Raw genomic sequence first — 15,834 nt, 5'->3', positions numbered from 1 at the left:
ATTGCATTCCCACTGAATATGATTCTACCCATTTGGAGTGCAGTGGACCACAATTTTGGCTCTTGGTACAGGTTGGAACCGTGCGAGACCTCCAAAAACCATTCGATAAAATTTAAATGTGATCAGAAGCATCAAAAGATAGTTACGTTCTTTCAGCCTTCTTATTTCCCATCCTCTTGTAGGTGTGATATCACGACATATGCTTGGATGAAACGACAACGAATCCCTCTATGACTCCTGAGTTTGGCAAAACCTTCTGTGCCATGCCTGTAAATCTTTGAACAAGTTCGGCAACAATTCAGAATGGCGGCAGCACTAGCACCTGAGGCTAGGCAAAGGCAGCGAACGTGTGTCTAACAGTTCGCCAGACCAGAAGGCGCCAGAGCAGACGCCACGTTAAAAACAGCGTTGCGTGGCCAACACCGAGGGTGTTGTAGTACTGAGAGGTCTCAGATGGACCATCTGCTGCTTTATTTAGCCAAATGCTGATGTTGCATTCCAACGTGATCATGTCTCAGGAGTGTCGAAAGCAGAAGGGTTGAAAAAGCATAAATATCCATTGAGGCTTCGAATTACGTGCAAATTCTATCGAATGGTTCTAAACAGTCTCTAGTGGTTCCAAACTGTAAATTAGAGCAAAAATTACGGACGCATTTCGCTCCAAAGTAGCCAGATCACGTTTTATGAGAATTCAGGCTCACAATGTTTTATTTTGAATAAAATAATAATTTTGCTGCGCCCCGCTACGATTCCTTCCCCCGTGTAGCACTTGCAACCTGAGGCCTCCATCATAGGTTGGATATATTCCAGTTCCTATCGTCCTCTACAGTTTTTGACCTCTACAGCGCCCTCTATTACCGTGGTAGCTTTTCCCTGATACTCAAACACATGTATTATCACCCTATCCCTTCTTCTTTTCAGTGTTTTCCATCTATTCCTTCACTGGCCGATTCTGCGTAAAACATTCTAATTTCTTATCTGTCCACTTAAATTTAAACGTCAGATGCTTCGATTCCCTTCCGTTCCGGTTTTCCCACAATACAAGTTTTACAGCCAATCTTTGCTGTTCTCCAAACATACTTTCTCAGAAATTGTTTCTTCAAATTAAGGCTTATGTTTGATATTAGTATACTTCTCTTGGCCAGGAATGTACTTCTCGGCTGGTCTGATTCCTACGTCGTCCTTGTTCTGTCCGTCTTGGATTCTTCTGTTGCCCAAGTAGCACAATTCCTTAACTTCAACTGCTCCGTGGCCATCAGTCCTAAAGTCAAGTTTCTCGCTGATCTAATTTCTGCTACTATCGATTAATTTCTTCTTTCTAAGTTTTACTCTCAATCCTATTCTGTACCCAACAGATTGTTCATTCCATTCAAGAGATCCTGTAATTCTTCACTTTCACTGGTTCAAAATGGTTCAAATGGCTCTGAGCACTACGGGACTTAACTTCTAAGGTCATCAGTCCCCTAAAACTTAGAACTACTTAAACCTAACTAACCTAAGGACATCACACACATCCGTGCCCGAGGCAAGATTCGAACCTGCGACCGTAGCGGTCGCGCGGTTCCAGACTGTAGCGCCTATAACCACTCCGCCACCTCGTCCGGCCTTTCACTCGTAATAGAACTGTCAATAGGAGATCTTATCACGGATATGCTTTCATCTTGAATTTTAATCACACTCTTGAAACTTCATTTTATTTCCGTTAGCGATTCTTCTATCTTTAGACTGGACAGTTGGGGCGAAAGACTACATCCCTCTCTTACAACTTTTTAATGGGAGCACTTCATCGTTAGCGTTCCACTCTTTTCGTCCCCGTTGGTGTTTTGTTGGCATGTTATTTATCATAGGTCTTTCCCTACAGCTTTCCCCAATTTTGCACAGAATTTCGAACAGCTTGCACCATTTGACATTGTCGAACCGTTTTTTCCTGATTGAGACATTCTATGAACCTGTCTTGATTTTTCTTTGGTATTGCTTCCAAAATTAGCCGCAACATCATAACTACCTATCTGGTGTCTTTATCTTTCCTAAAACCAAACTGATTGTTATTTAACAGACCCTCAATTTTCGGTACCATTATACTGTATATTATTCTTGTGAGCAGCTTGGATGCATGAGCACCTAAGCTGATAGTGTGATAACGGAACTACCTACTGAGCTATTGCTTGTCGCTTTATCTGTAGCCTCAGAGAACTTCAAGCGTATCTCTTCGTTCCTTAGTGCTTCCGTATCCCATTTCTTTCGGCAATGATTCTTCCTGACTCGTCTCTTATACTTAAGCGTACTCATCATCAGCACCAAATTTTGATTTGAGTCTATTGTCCCTGTGAACACCTTACAATCCATTCTCTGTTTTCGGAATCTCTGACTGACCATTGATGTAATCTAACTGAAATCACCCAGAACCACCCGCCCTTTTCCAAGCACACCTCCTCTATTAATAACTGTAATTCATTGCAGAACTCAATTAGTCTTTCCCCATTCTCATTCGTAATACGAGGCGCATATTTTCCTGTAAGCCTTTCTTCTACTCCTCCCCCCGCAACTGCATTCCAATTCCCCATAACTGTTAGACTTTCGTCTCCCTTTACGTAGTGAATTACTGATTCAATATCCTCATATATTTTCCCTGTCTCTTTATCTTCTGATTGTGACGTTGGCATATATATGTGAACTATTACCATAGGTGTTGGTTTGCTGTCGATTGTGATGAGAATATCCCTGCCACTGAAACGTTCAGTCACGCCGTCTGCGCTATCTTCCTATTCATGACGAATTTTACTCCCGTTATACAATTTCCTGCTACTACTGGTATTACCCTATACTCATCTGACCAGAAATTCTTGTATTCTTTCTGTTTCACTTGACTGAGGCTCACTATATCTACACTGACTCGTAGAACGTCATCCTTTCGTTGGTTATTCAGTTATTTTCTCGTGGTCACCTCTCCGTTGGCAGCACCTCCCTGAGATCCGAATGAGGGCTAATCTGGAATCGCTTACCAATTGAGAAATCACCATGACATTTTTCAGTTACATGTCACATTCCTGTGGTTACACCTTATGTGTCTTTAATGCAGTGGTTTACATAGCCTTCCATCTGTAAGGGCAGTTTTCCCACCATAAACACAAAAGATTGACTTGAACCTCTGTCCACTCCTCTGACCTCTTTGACAAGGCCGTTGGATGAATGCGGGTGCCGCCACTGTTGATGATATTTGCTCTAAAGGAGCCACAACGATTGTTAAGAGGTAGTGGGTGGAAGTGGCAGGGTTTGCAACCCGAGGCCTGACCATGACGTCTCCATCACCCGTACAAACTGCTGTGTCCTGTTACGAAATGTGTAGCTGAGTTGGGAAAGTAGAAGAGCTCCAAGCGCTAATAGAAAACACCGATGCTCAACTCGTTATAGGCACTGAACGCTGGCCAAGAAGTTCATCACAAGTTTTGCGAAGAACGTAACGATGTTCCGAAAAGACAAGCTAAATACAGTTGGCGGTGGCGTGTTTGTTGCTGTCAGAAATAGTTTATCTTGTAGCGAAATTGAAGCAGATAGTTCCTGTGGGTTAGTATGAGCAGAGGTCATTCTTGGCTAGCGGAATAAAATGTTGGGAAATGTAGACGTTTAAATCGGGAGGCACGCATAAAAACATCATCCGAAATTGTTTTAAACGCATTCATTGAAAATTATTTCGAACAGTTAGTCATTGAGCCAACGCGAATAGAAAACGGTTGTCAAAACATACTTGGCCTCTTCGCAACAAATAATCCAGACCTAATAACGAGCATCAAAGTGGGCACAGGGATTAGTGACCAAAGGGTAATTGTAGCGAGAATGAGTATTCTAACCCCCAAATCCTCCATAAATAAACGAAAAATATACCTTTCCAGAAAAGCAGATAAAAATTCACTTGAAGCCTTGCTGAGAGACAATCACCACTATTTCCACATTAACATAGTAAGTGCAGACCAGACGTGGCTTGAATTCAAAGAAGTAGTCCCGACAGCAGTAGAGATATTTATACCAAATAAATTAACAAACGACGGAGCTGATCCCCCTTGGTACACAAAACGGTTCAGAACACTGTTGCAGAAACAACGAAAAAAACATGCCAAATCTAAGCAAACGCAAAATCTCCAATGCAGGCTATCTTTTACAGAAGCTAAAAATTTAGTGCGTACATCAGTGCGAGATGCTTATAATAGGTTCCACAACGAAACTTTATCTCGAAACCTGGCAGAAAATCCAGAGAGATTCTGGTCGTATGTAAATTATGCTAGTGGCAAGACAGTCAATGCCTTCTCAGCGCAATAGCAGTGGAAATAATATCTACGACAGTGCTGCACAGCATAGTTCCTAAATAAATCCTTTCGAAATCCCTTCTCCAAAGAAGACGAAATAAATATTCCATAAACCGAATCAAGAACTGCTGTCAACGTGAGTAACTTAGAAGTAAATATTCTCAGACTAGTGAGGCATATTAAATCTTTTACTAACAGCAAGTGTTCTGGTCCATACTGTGTACTGATAAGGTTTTTTTGAAGATTATCCTGTTGAAATAGCTCCACATTTAACGATCATATACAACTGCTCGCCCGACGAAAGATCCATACTCAACGAGTAGAAAATTGCGCAGGTTACACCAATATCAAAGAAGGTAGCAGGAGTAATCCACTAAACTACAGGCCCGTACCATTAACGTCGATAAGCAGCAGGATTTTTTTGAATATATTGCGTTCGAACACTATGAATTATCTCGAAGAGGTCTACTGACACACAGCCAACACGGATTTAGAAAGCATCGTTCTTGTAAAACACAACTAGCTCTTTACACACACGAATTGTTGAGTGCTATTGACAAGGAATTTCAAATTGATTCAGTATATTTACATTTAGGCTTTTGACACTGTACCACACAAGCGGCTTATAGTGAAATTGCGTGCTTGTGGAATATCGTCCCAGGTATGTGACTGGATTCGTGATTTCCATTCAGAGAGGCACAGTTTGTGGTAACTGACAAAGTCTTCCAGCCAAATACAAATGATTTCTGTCGTTCCCCAAGGCAGTGTCGTAGGCCCTATGCTGTACCTTATCTACATAGACGATATACTGACAATGTGAGCTGCCGTCTTAGGTTGTTTGCAGATCATGCTGTCGTTTATTGTCTAATAAACTCATCAGAATATCAAAGCAAACTGCAAAACGATTTAGAACTAATATGTGAAAGTTACGAAAATTGGCAGTTGACTCTAAATAATGAAAATTGTTGGGTCCTCTACATTCCGGGCTGAAAAGTAGTTAAACGTCGGTTAAATGATAAATCAGTCTCATGTAAAGGTTGTAAATTCAACTAAGTACCTAGGAATTATAGTTACGAATAATTTAAATTGGAAAGAATGGATAGGAAATATTGTGGGGAAGGCAAACCAAAAGCTGCGTTTTATTGACAGAATACTTAGAAAATGTAACAGATCAACTAAAGAAAGTGTCTACACTACTTTAGTCCTTCCTCTTTTGGAATGCTGCTGCGTGGTCTCGGGACATTACCAGATAACATTATAGGAGGACATCGAGAAAGTTCGAAGAGGAACAGCACGTTTTGTATTATCGCGAAACAGGGGAGAGAGTGTCATCGACGTGATACAGGATTTAGAAAGCACCATTAGAACAAAGGCTATGCTTCGTTGCGGCGGAGACTTCTCACGATATTTCGATCACCAGCTTTCTCCCCAGAATACGAAAATATTTTGTTGACGCCGATCTACATAGGGAGAAACTATTATCATAATAAAATATGAGAAATCAGAACTCGCGCGGACAGATAAATGTGTTAGTTTCTTCGGCGCGCTATTCGAGAGTTGAATAACGAAGAATTACTGCGAAGGTGTTTCCATCAACCCTCGTCCAGGAACTTGAGTGTGATTTGCAGAGCATCCATGAAGACGTACATGTAGATAGAATATCTTTTAATTTATTTCGTACTCTTATGAATGTTAATACGTATGTAATTTCTTTGTCCCGGCTGTGCTCAATAAGGGTTTGTTTCCCTAGCAATCAAGGTCCATGAACATTGTAAACGTGCAAGGGAACGTAAACTATAAAGGAGAAATAAAGGAGAAAACATGGAAGATAAGTTAGGAGATGTAGCGCGCATTTCTTCGAGCGCATCTCTCGCTCATTGGCCAGGACTTGGTGATTACACGATACCGCTCCAAAAAGTGGTGTCAGGCACGTCGAATGAGGTATGCAATTGTCAGGATCTTGAATCATGCTATAGCCTTATGCTTAGTAAGTGGAAAATGTGTGCTCTCATTCTCATAGACCATGGTGTTAATTAAGGGTGGATTATTGACTACTACAGATTATTTTAATATTGGTATCAGAAAGGACATTCACCGCTCAAAGATTAAAAGATCATATAAAATTCGATCGCTGCTGACTGAATGTAGGAGCAGAATTTGACTGGGTGACTGTTCAGTTTAATACCATGAGACATCTTAGATTACAGACGGGCATGTAACGGAAGAGAAGGGCATGTACTGCCAACTAGAACAATTCAAACTCTCGTACAATGAGTAATTCCTTCATTAAAGGAAACTTAGCGTCGGACCAGCCTCTCCATCCTCTCCATCCTCCCTCCATCCCTACCCCCCCTCTCTCTCTCTACCCACCCTCTCTCTCTCAATTTCTCTCCCTCCCCCTTTCTATATATATATATTTTGTTGCCCTACCTCTTTCTCTCTTCCCCTTACCCTCTCAGTAAACCGCTTCATGTTACATTCCCCATTTTCTCACGATACCGTTCTTCATTCATTATGACAATATTTTTAACCTTTTAGGCCATTTACACGTTCATTCCATCTGAAATAAAAATTAAATGTCTGTCCAAATGTTTCCTAATATTTAAATTGTGAAAATTCCTTGCAAACGAGGTGCTTCAGATATGTTCGTTGAATAGTCCGACGTGTTAAACACAGAGCTGGTTACGACGAGGGGCCTGTGCATACCGATGAGGTTCATGTCAGCCATCACCCTATACCCAAATCACCGAAGAGAGGCCGTAATGCACCCTGCGACCAAGGCAACGACGTCGGTGTGAGAACTGACGCTATTGCAAAATGAGCCCAAAGTGGAGCAACGTGTTAACATGATGTTTTGCCTCAAATTAGGGAAAATAGCGGTTGTAAAACATGGAATGATATTGTAAGACTTCATTGTTGAAGCGGAGATTAGAGAGTTTGTGTTTGAGTGGTTTAAACGCTTACAGACGGTAAAAAAGATGTCGACGTTGAGTCTCGATTGGGCAGACCGTCAACAAGCACAAACCGAAACTACATAGACGAAGGTGAGGTGGTGGTGGTATGTAAGGGGCGTTCAATAGGACATCATCAGCGCTCGAAAGAAGGCACCGGCTGCTTGCTGGTTATCGGCAGCCGTCTTTGAGAATGACAGCAGAAGAAGCGAAGATAAGCAGGAAGTGTAAGCACTATTGTTGAAGAACGTTTAAAGTCGCAGAAGATATTTTCCGTGCTGGAAACACCTGGAGATTTCGTTGACAAGTCCCACGAGATTCAACAGTTTTCTGGAAACCATCATACAGCAGATGAGATCTAGTGTTACCAATATCATTAAGCGACTAAGCGACAGCCAGTGGCATGGGTTCATATTTCTCTGCACTCCCAAAAAACCGTCGGCAGGCTAAATCCAAGAATAAAGACTATGTTGATTGCCTTTTTCGACAACGAGCCCTTGAACCACCCGAATTTCTCTCCGAGGGTCATACTATTAATGCGTAACTACATGAAGCACTGTTAAAACGGCTGCTGAAATGTTTCTGGTAGGTACGGGTAGAAATGTACCGCAGAGGACAGGGAAATTTCCTCCACCACAATGCCTGTACCCACACTGCGATCTGCGTTCTCAGTTTCTTCGTTTAAAGCTAAGTGACTGTTTTTCAGCACCTTGCTTATTATTCAGATTTGGAGCCGGCCGATATTTTTGTTTCCCCGCCTTTAATTAGCCCTGTAAGGCATACAAGCTTTGAGAGTAACTGTCAACGCGTCAAAGATGGTACATCTAGTGATTCAACAAGAATCATTTGCTGATATTTTCTGACAACTTTACAACCGAAGTGAGAAGTTTATTGTAGCTAGTGGTGATTACTTTCAACGCCAATAAAAGTATTTTGTTAGAAACTCTTGCTACCTTTATTTTCTGAGGCAACTCACCGAACTTTTCATAACCTGGTATTAAAGACAGTATACAAAATAATTAAAATAAATGATCCACTACGATTTAGAGAAACTGATGACAATAATACGAGTAGATGCGGTTGTATCTGCTCTGCATCTACATCGTACTAGGGAGAGCCACATTATGGTATGTTGTGTAGGGTGATTCTAGTACTACTTTCTGATACGCCAAACCCTTTCCGCTTGCAAACGGCGCTTGGTAAGAGTGTTTGAGGGTAAGCCTCTGTGTTGGCTCTAATTACTCGAATTTTATCGTCGTGGTCATTACGCGACATGTATATTTCTTCCTGGAAAGCGCTTTCCCGACATTTCAATAGTAAACATGTCCATGATCTCCGTTACGCACCATGCATCTCTTGGAACGTCTGTGGACTTATTTGAGCATCGCGATGACGCTTTCGTGTCGTTTAAACAATTCCGTGCCGACATGCCACGCTCTTCGTTGTTTCTTCTCTATCTCTTCCATCAATCGTACCTGTTAAGGGTCCCAGATTGACAAACAATACTCAAGAATCGGTAGAACAAGCGTCTCAATAGCAACTTCCTTCGTGGATGAGCTACCTTTCCTCAAAATTCTTCCTACGATTCTCAGTCTGGCATCTGCTTTTTACCACTATATGTTCTATGTGGTCGTCCCACTTAAGGTCGCTTTGCATAGTCATTCCTAGATATTATACGATATATACTGTTTAGGGCAGCTTCTCACCAATAGTTTGCGCAATATGTATAATTATTTACGTCCAGTGTCAACTGCCAGAGCCTGCCTCAATTATCAGTCCTCCGTAGGACAATCGATGATCTTATGGCGCTGCTACTTCCTTACAGACAAGCGAATCATCTGCGAGCAGAGCATCCGATGCTTTGTACTAAATCATTTATAAGCGTTGTAGAAGGCAGTGGTCCTGTCACACATCCTTTGGGTACACCGGATCTTCACACCTCTCGATTTTGTTCCGTTAAGAGCTACGTTTTGAGATCTGTCTGCAAGCAAGTCTTGTATCCAGTCACAACTCCCACTACTCGAAGAGTTCTTGTTTTTCACTAAATGTCAGTATTTGATAGTATCAAATGCCATCCTGAGGTCAAGAAACATGGCGTCAAGAAACAAAAAAAAAAAAAAAAAAAAAAAGCGAGCTGAGTTGCGGGATTAAAGCTGATTTAATAATTTTATAGAGAGGAGTTTTGTTCTCGAGAAACGTCATAATTCTTGGGTAAAAACACATTCCATACCAGGTTGACGTCAATGATATACGTCTGTATGTTCATCTGCCTTACGACCCTTCTTGAAAACAGGAATGGCCTATATCTATTTTTGCAGTAGCTAGGCACTCTTCGTGGCTCCGGCGAACTACGATACACTGCTGTTACACGGGGAGAGGGTTCTTTCGCATTATCATTGTAAAAGCTTGTAAATATCACATCCGGTGCTGACACTAATATTCCACTGAACTTTTCTGTTCCGTGATCGGTGATCTCAGTATCTGCCATTCCGACGTTCGTATAAGGATGATGGAAAGGTGAGACTGTGTTATAGTCTTCGCGATCAAACAATTTCTCTAGACCGTTATAATAGACCGCTATAACTACAATGACAGTAACTGACGTTTCACACTTGGGAACTAAATGGTAGATTCGGCTTCAGTGTTTTGAGTCAATTTCATCTTCAAAGAGCAGTTTATTTTGGTTTGTAGCTGTAAATGTATTTGTCTTTCACAATAAGATAGGTAAAATGTATAGGCTGAAAATACGCATCATATGTAGTGATATTACAGTATTTAAATACATTGATAAAAAGTTACAGATAACCACACTGTATCTCGCTGAGTAATAAGAGAAATAACGCTGCATTCGCCGTATCGACGAGTAGCTGCATACGGCAATGCTCTAGAGCCTGGCGGGTTGCAAATCTACTTCTGGAAGGCGCTGCGTTACCCTCGGAGATTGGACGTGGCGAAATGTATGATTATTTTGCAACAAAAAGCACTTGTCAGTTAATCAATAAGTACACTGTAAGACAAATAACACGACGCACGACGATTGAATTAATCGAATATGACGGAAATCAGTAGATGTGATGTATACGTAAAGGCAAAGTAATGATTCAAATTTCAGGAAAAGTTGATAATTTATTCAACAGAAGGAACGTCACAAATTGAGAAAGTCAAAAACGCGCTGGTCCGCTTATGCCACTCATGCAAGCAGTGATTCGGTCGGCATTAATAGAGCTGCTGGATGTCCTGAGTAAATTTGTGCCCATTTCTGTCTAAATAGCGTGTTAGATCGTCAAAATCCCCAGCTAGTGGGAGGTCTATGCCCATAATGTTCCAAACTTCCTCAATTCAGGAGAGATCCGACGACCTTGTTGGCTACTTTACTGTTTCGCAAGCGTAATGGCAATCAGTAGAAACTGTCGCTGTGTGCGGACGTGCACTATCTAGCTGAAATGTAGGCCCAGGATGGCTTGGCATCGCTGCTGGTTATTAGACCGTATGGTGGGTGGCAGTCATGTTGGTATCCCACCAATGTCCGGAGCGTATCTCAATGAGTCTTCGCAGATCATTCGGGCTCGTTTCTAACCGGATCACGTCACTGTAGATAATTCTCCTCCAGTCAATGACATCCTAGGCCAATAGAAATCGGGGCATAGGGCCCCCTGAGCTCAGCTCCCTTCTGTCAGCGGCCTGTTAGTGGTTCTTGAGGTCAATAAAGCATCCGATGAAACACGAGCTCTGTGTGACTCCCCCACGATTGCTCGGTCCCTACATTCTGTCGTCTCTTAGGTCCACCGCCAGCTTGACGCCGTTCTCGGACGAGGTTCTCCCATTCCTGCCAACGATGTCGAATGTTCGCATCACTCATATTCAGATGTAGAGCGTTTCACCGATTACTCCAACTGGCTTCTTTGGGTCCAACTACATCTCCCTTCTCAAATGCTGACATCACCTACTATATCGTTCAGGCGCCTGTCTGCGAAGAGTAGTTGCTGTTGAGTGCACGGAATTAAACTGGCAAAGACTTTGTAACCTAGTACCCACTTATCGGCTTGCCCATGTTTATAATCCTTTCCAGCTACGCTGTAATTTTTTTAATCGCTAGGAGATCATCATATTCCGCCGTTCCGCTCCCCGCGCTAACAATTCCGTGCAAGCCTCTTAGTCTCTTCATTACCACTAAAACCCATATCCATCTGAACCTGTTTACAGTATCCAACCCTTAATCTCCAGTTCTTAGTTCCCGCCCTTTCTCGCAATACCATATTAATGGCTCTTTCGTAGATTAGGAGGGTCCCACAAAAAGTTGTGAATTTCTTTTATTGCCTTTTCATTATAATAACTCCTCACTAGTTTCCCGGACCTCTCCATCAAAACTTCAGCATTCTTCTACAGCACCACTTTTCCAATGTCTCTATTCGTATTAGGTCTGTGCTACCCTTAGCCTACGTTCCACTTCTGTACAGGACTTTAGAGAATGACACCTAATATTTAAATCTATGTTTGATGTCAGAAAATTGCTAGTCCACTTTCTATATAATCTCTGTTTCAGCCATCGTCCTCGTATTTTACTGCCTACACAGCTAACCTCATTAACTACTTTACTGCATCGTTTCACGGTGTTATTCTACTTGTACCAGCATCATCTGATTTAATCCGACTATATTCCTTTGACTTCATTCTACATCTGTTGCTGGTCATCATCTCTTTTACAAACATTGATTATTTATATCGGCTGTTCTTCCGAGTCGCTTGCCGTCTCTGTCAGATTTACGTCAGTGGCAAACTTAATAATTTTTAATTCTTACGGCTTTTCCCTCCTCGCTTCTCCCTCCCCTTTACGTCTTGCATAATGTGCAGGTTATAGAACATTGGCCAGAGGCTACCACTCTCTCTCACTCCTCTCTCCAAAATTGCCTCCCATTCTTTTACAAATGCGTAGTCTCGCTCTCCGAATTTTATCCCTGCCATCCAGAGAATTTCAAGTGGGTATTCCGTTCAACATTGTCAGAAGTTTTCTCTGAATCTACTCATACTATAAATGTTAGTTTGCGATTCTTCAACTTACAGCATTTGTCGTAAGGTCAGTGTTGCCGCACGTGTATGTCCAATGATTTTCGCTGAGGTCGGCTTCTACGTCTTTCATTTTTGTGTAAGTAATTCGTGTCTATATTTTTCAGCAATGAGTCAATAATCTCATAGTTGATTAATGTTCATACCTGTCAACAATTTCCTTCTTGGAAACAGGATATATTTTTCTCAAAGTCTGAGAATATTTCGCCTTTCTTCCTTCGCTAGAGTATCAAAAATATTGATGTACTTAATCCCACGAACTTCAAATTACATGAAACCAATGAATGTGTATTCAAAACATAATAGACGAAAATAGTGGGTAAGGGTGAATGAACACCTGCGAAGTGCCTGTGTTTCTCATCCGTAGATTCTAACTTCCTTCAGAATTCTCCTTCCCTTTAACAACACTTTATTCTCTGCAGAGCTCCATGAGATCCAAATGGTAGTGGAGCAGACGAAACGTCTTCAGGGCAAACAGTTTCACATTTGATTCGATTCACTTACTGCCCCGTAATCGCTGCGCCAGGTATACCCTTCAGAGAAATAGGTGCAGTTCACACAGGACCAACTGTCCTTCCTGCTGCGGCGGGCAAGAAAATATAATTTTGCTTTTTACCAGGGCACCTGTGAATTCGGGGATATGAACAGATCCATGCGGTAATGGGAGGAGGACGGGCAGGCGTTGACGGACAGTAAGGTGCGGCAAGTGGAACTTGTAAGTGTGGACATGGATATCCTGATGCTGGTCGCTCCAGCGCAGTGAAGTAGCCCTGACCCACACCCGCAATGGGCACTGTCGCCTCACAAATGGTTTTTACTCCGGCGAGAGGACCCCGCTGTCTGTGATACATGCAGCACGCAAATCAGTTACACCACATGTTAACTCTGGCTTAAGCTTTTAGGCTGACGATTTTAATATGTTGCGAAGTGGCTGCTTCACGCCTTTTTCTTCAAGCGATCTGCCAGTCGCAGGTATGTGCTGTCTACTTTTAATACATTCCACTACATTTTTCTCTTTTTTAAGTTGTGTTAGGCTTGATACTGTGATTTTTGTTACTTTAGGTATGAGCGTGTTTGCTCAAGTTTTTCAAGATTTTGTCTTTCTTCATTCGTTATTCTTATTTTAGCCATTTTATGATATTGTCGACAATCGTCTCATTGTACTTTATTACGGGTGCTAAAGACCTTGCTGTAGTGCGCCCTCAAAACCTTATCATTATCATCATCTGACTCCTTTCCATGTAATTCATCGAACCTCTTCTTTCGTTTAAACATATCATTGATGTTGCAGGAACAAGTGTTTTCTTGCCAATAAAGCGTAATATCCCTATTATTTTGTATTTATGAATAATCCTAATTAAAATTAGAGACAAAAAACTTAAAAAATTCTGCTTGCTAGCATGAATCTACCAGACATTCAATATTCCGCCTACACAGCCAAGACGCTCTAAGAAGCCAACGTTACACTAGTTTATTTCCTGAACTCACACTATACTAATTTGTCTCTTAAACCCATCCAGCGTCAGCACTGTCGGGAATTTATTCAATTGTTGCTAGCAAACAGAAAGATTATTCAGTCACCTATTTTAATTAACTTATTGTTGAATGGTGTATAGACGCAGTAAAAGAAATTCGTTATTATTTTCTGGGTGAGGAAGCTTAATGACTTAATTTGACATAGCCAACAACAACCCACGAAACCTCACGAAACTTATTTACAACATCGCTCTAGATCAATATCCATCGTACACATATGCCAGCTTCTTTCAAAAGTGTTACGAATTTTATCAAATATACGAATACTCAGAATTTTCTCTTAATATACATTGTGTCCACCTAGCTGCGAGACTTCACATATTTCTGAAATTAAAAAAAAGAAAGGAAAATGGAACATGCAATGGGCCGGGCATGCAGCTATTCTAGGGCCCACACACAGGAATGCAGTGCCCTTGAAAGTACACAAACGCAAAGTTACATATATTTAAATAGCATATGTATTTTTTCTATCGAAATGAAAACTAGAGATACCCTTTACTAATAACACTAGGATCTCGTTTCTTAAACACATTTATTAGTGGCCCATAGCCCGGAGAAATTTTATTTTTGTGCATTATATTCAACATGTATAAAGACTCTCAGATAACCAGTAACGCCATGTCCGATGAAACTGCGTCACGTCAACGATGTTCGAAGTGTACATTATTTGCATGCATACATATTCGGAGCCGGTGAAGAAGCTGTAGTTTGTCCACCGATACTGCCGCACATGTAGCGAGAATAGCTTGTTCCGTATTCTCTGACATATTCTGAAAATAGGAAAAAGCAGGACAATTTGGATATATTGCGGAATCAATTTGAATGATACTAAATAAACTGAAAATGTCATGTCAACTTTACTTCATATATAGATAATTACCGTCAGATAACAGTCATATCTAATATTAAGCATGAAAGATATAACAAATATAAATTTTTTCTAATATTCAAAAGTTTACACAATTGCTTTGTTCCTTCTGTCGAAACACAATGCCCGTTGTGACGCGTTTTGCAACTTTGACACTGAATCCAATTCTCCTTTTTGGAATAAAGTTCCGAATTTTAGCTAATATTGCAAAATCCACATTTGTAGTCATCTTCAGACTTGCAGATCTGAGGTCTCCTACCTCATCATCATTAAGTTCGCCCATCCTTAGCTTTTTTACTCACATCTTCCTGCTTTAGCTTGGTTCCGGATTACTGTTTCTTCTCTTGTCCAAGTGCCTCTCCGTCTGTTTTAACTCTTTGTCAGCTTTCATTGATATTCTTCTTTAACAGTTTTGATATAGCATATTAGGACGAATACTATTCCTGATATACATCAATGACTTTCCGACTAGTGTTACTCATGGTGAAAAAATTCTCTTCGCTGATGACTGCAATATTATAGTCACTGAGAAAACAAGAGAACTCCTTACCGAGAAAGCAAATGAAAATCTCAAGGAAGTTTGTGATTAGTGAATAAGATATAAAGTGACATTGAACATGAAGAAAACTAATACCATGAACTTCAGTTTGAAAAGGAAAAATTACAATGTCAGATTAAATGTAGATGGCACCTCTATAGACTGTGTATCAAATGCAAAACTTCTGGGAATGAATATTGATTCTCAGTTGAAATGGTGTGAACAGACAAGGGTATTAGCAAACAGAATGGCATCAGCATGTTAGGCCCTTTGAATATTATCATCATTAAGTAACATGTAGTGTCTTTTGGTTACATATTGTAACGTTCCCTGGCAAACTCACGTTATTACAAAAAAAAAAAAAAAAAAAAAAAAAAAAGAGTTTATTTGTACCATATACGCCGCTCTGGGCAAGTTGTATATATCGTAATTATTGAACAAAAATATTACTGAATGTGGTGTAAAAGACATTTGTTATTCTCCTTGTATTTTTTGTTGTAATATTTGTCTGTATTTAGGATAGGAATTTTTCTGTATTTATTATGTGATTGTAAAATGTGTCAGTATTTGCGATAG

This window comes from Schistocerca serialis, chromosome 7, assembly GCF_023864345.2.
Source record: "Schistocerca serialis cubense isolate TAMUIC-IGC-003099 chromosome 7, iqSchSeri2.2, whole genome shotgun sequence".
Taxonomy (NCBI): domain Eukaryota; kingdom Metazoa; phylum Arthropoda; class Insecta; order Orthoptera; family Acrididae; genus Schistocerca; species Schistocerca serialis.
Note: the sequence above shows the minus strand (reverse complement) of the source record.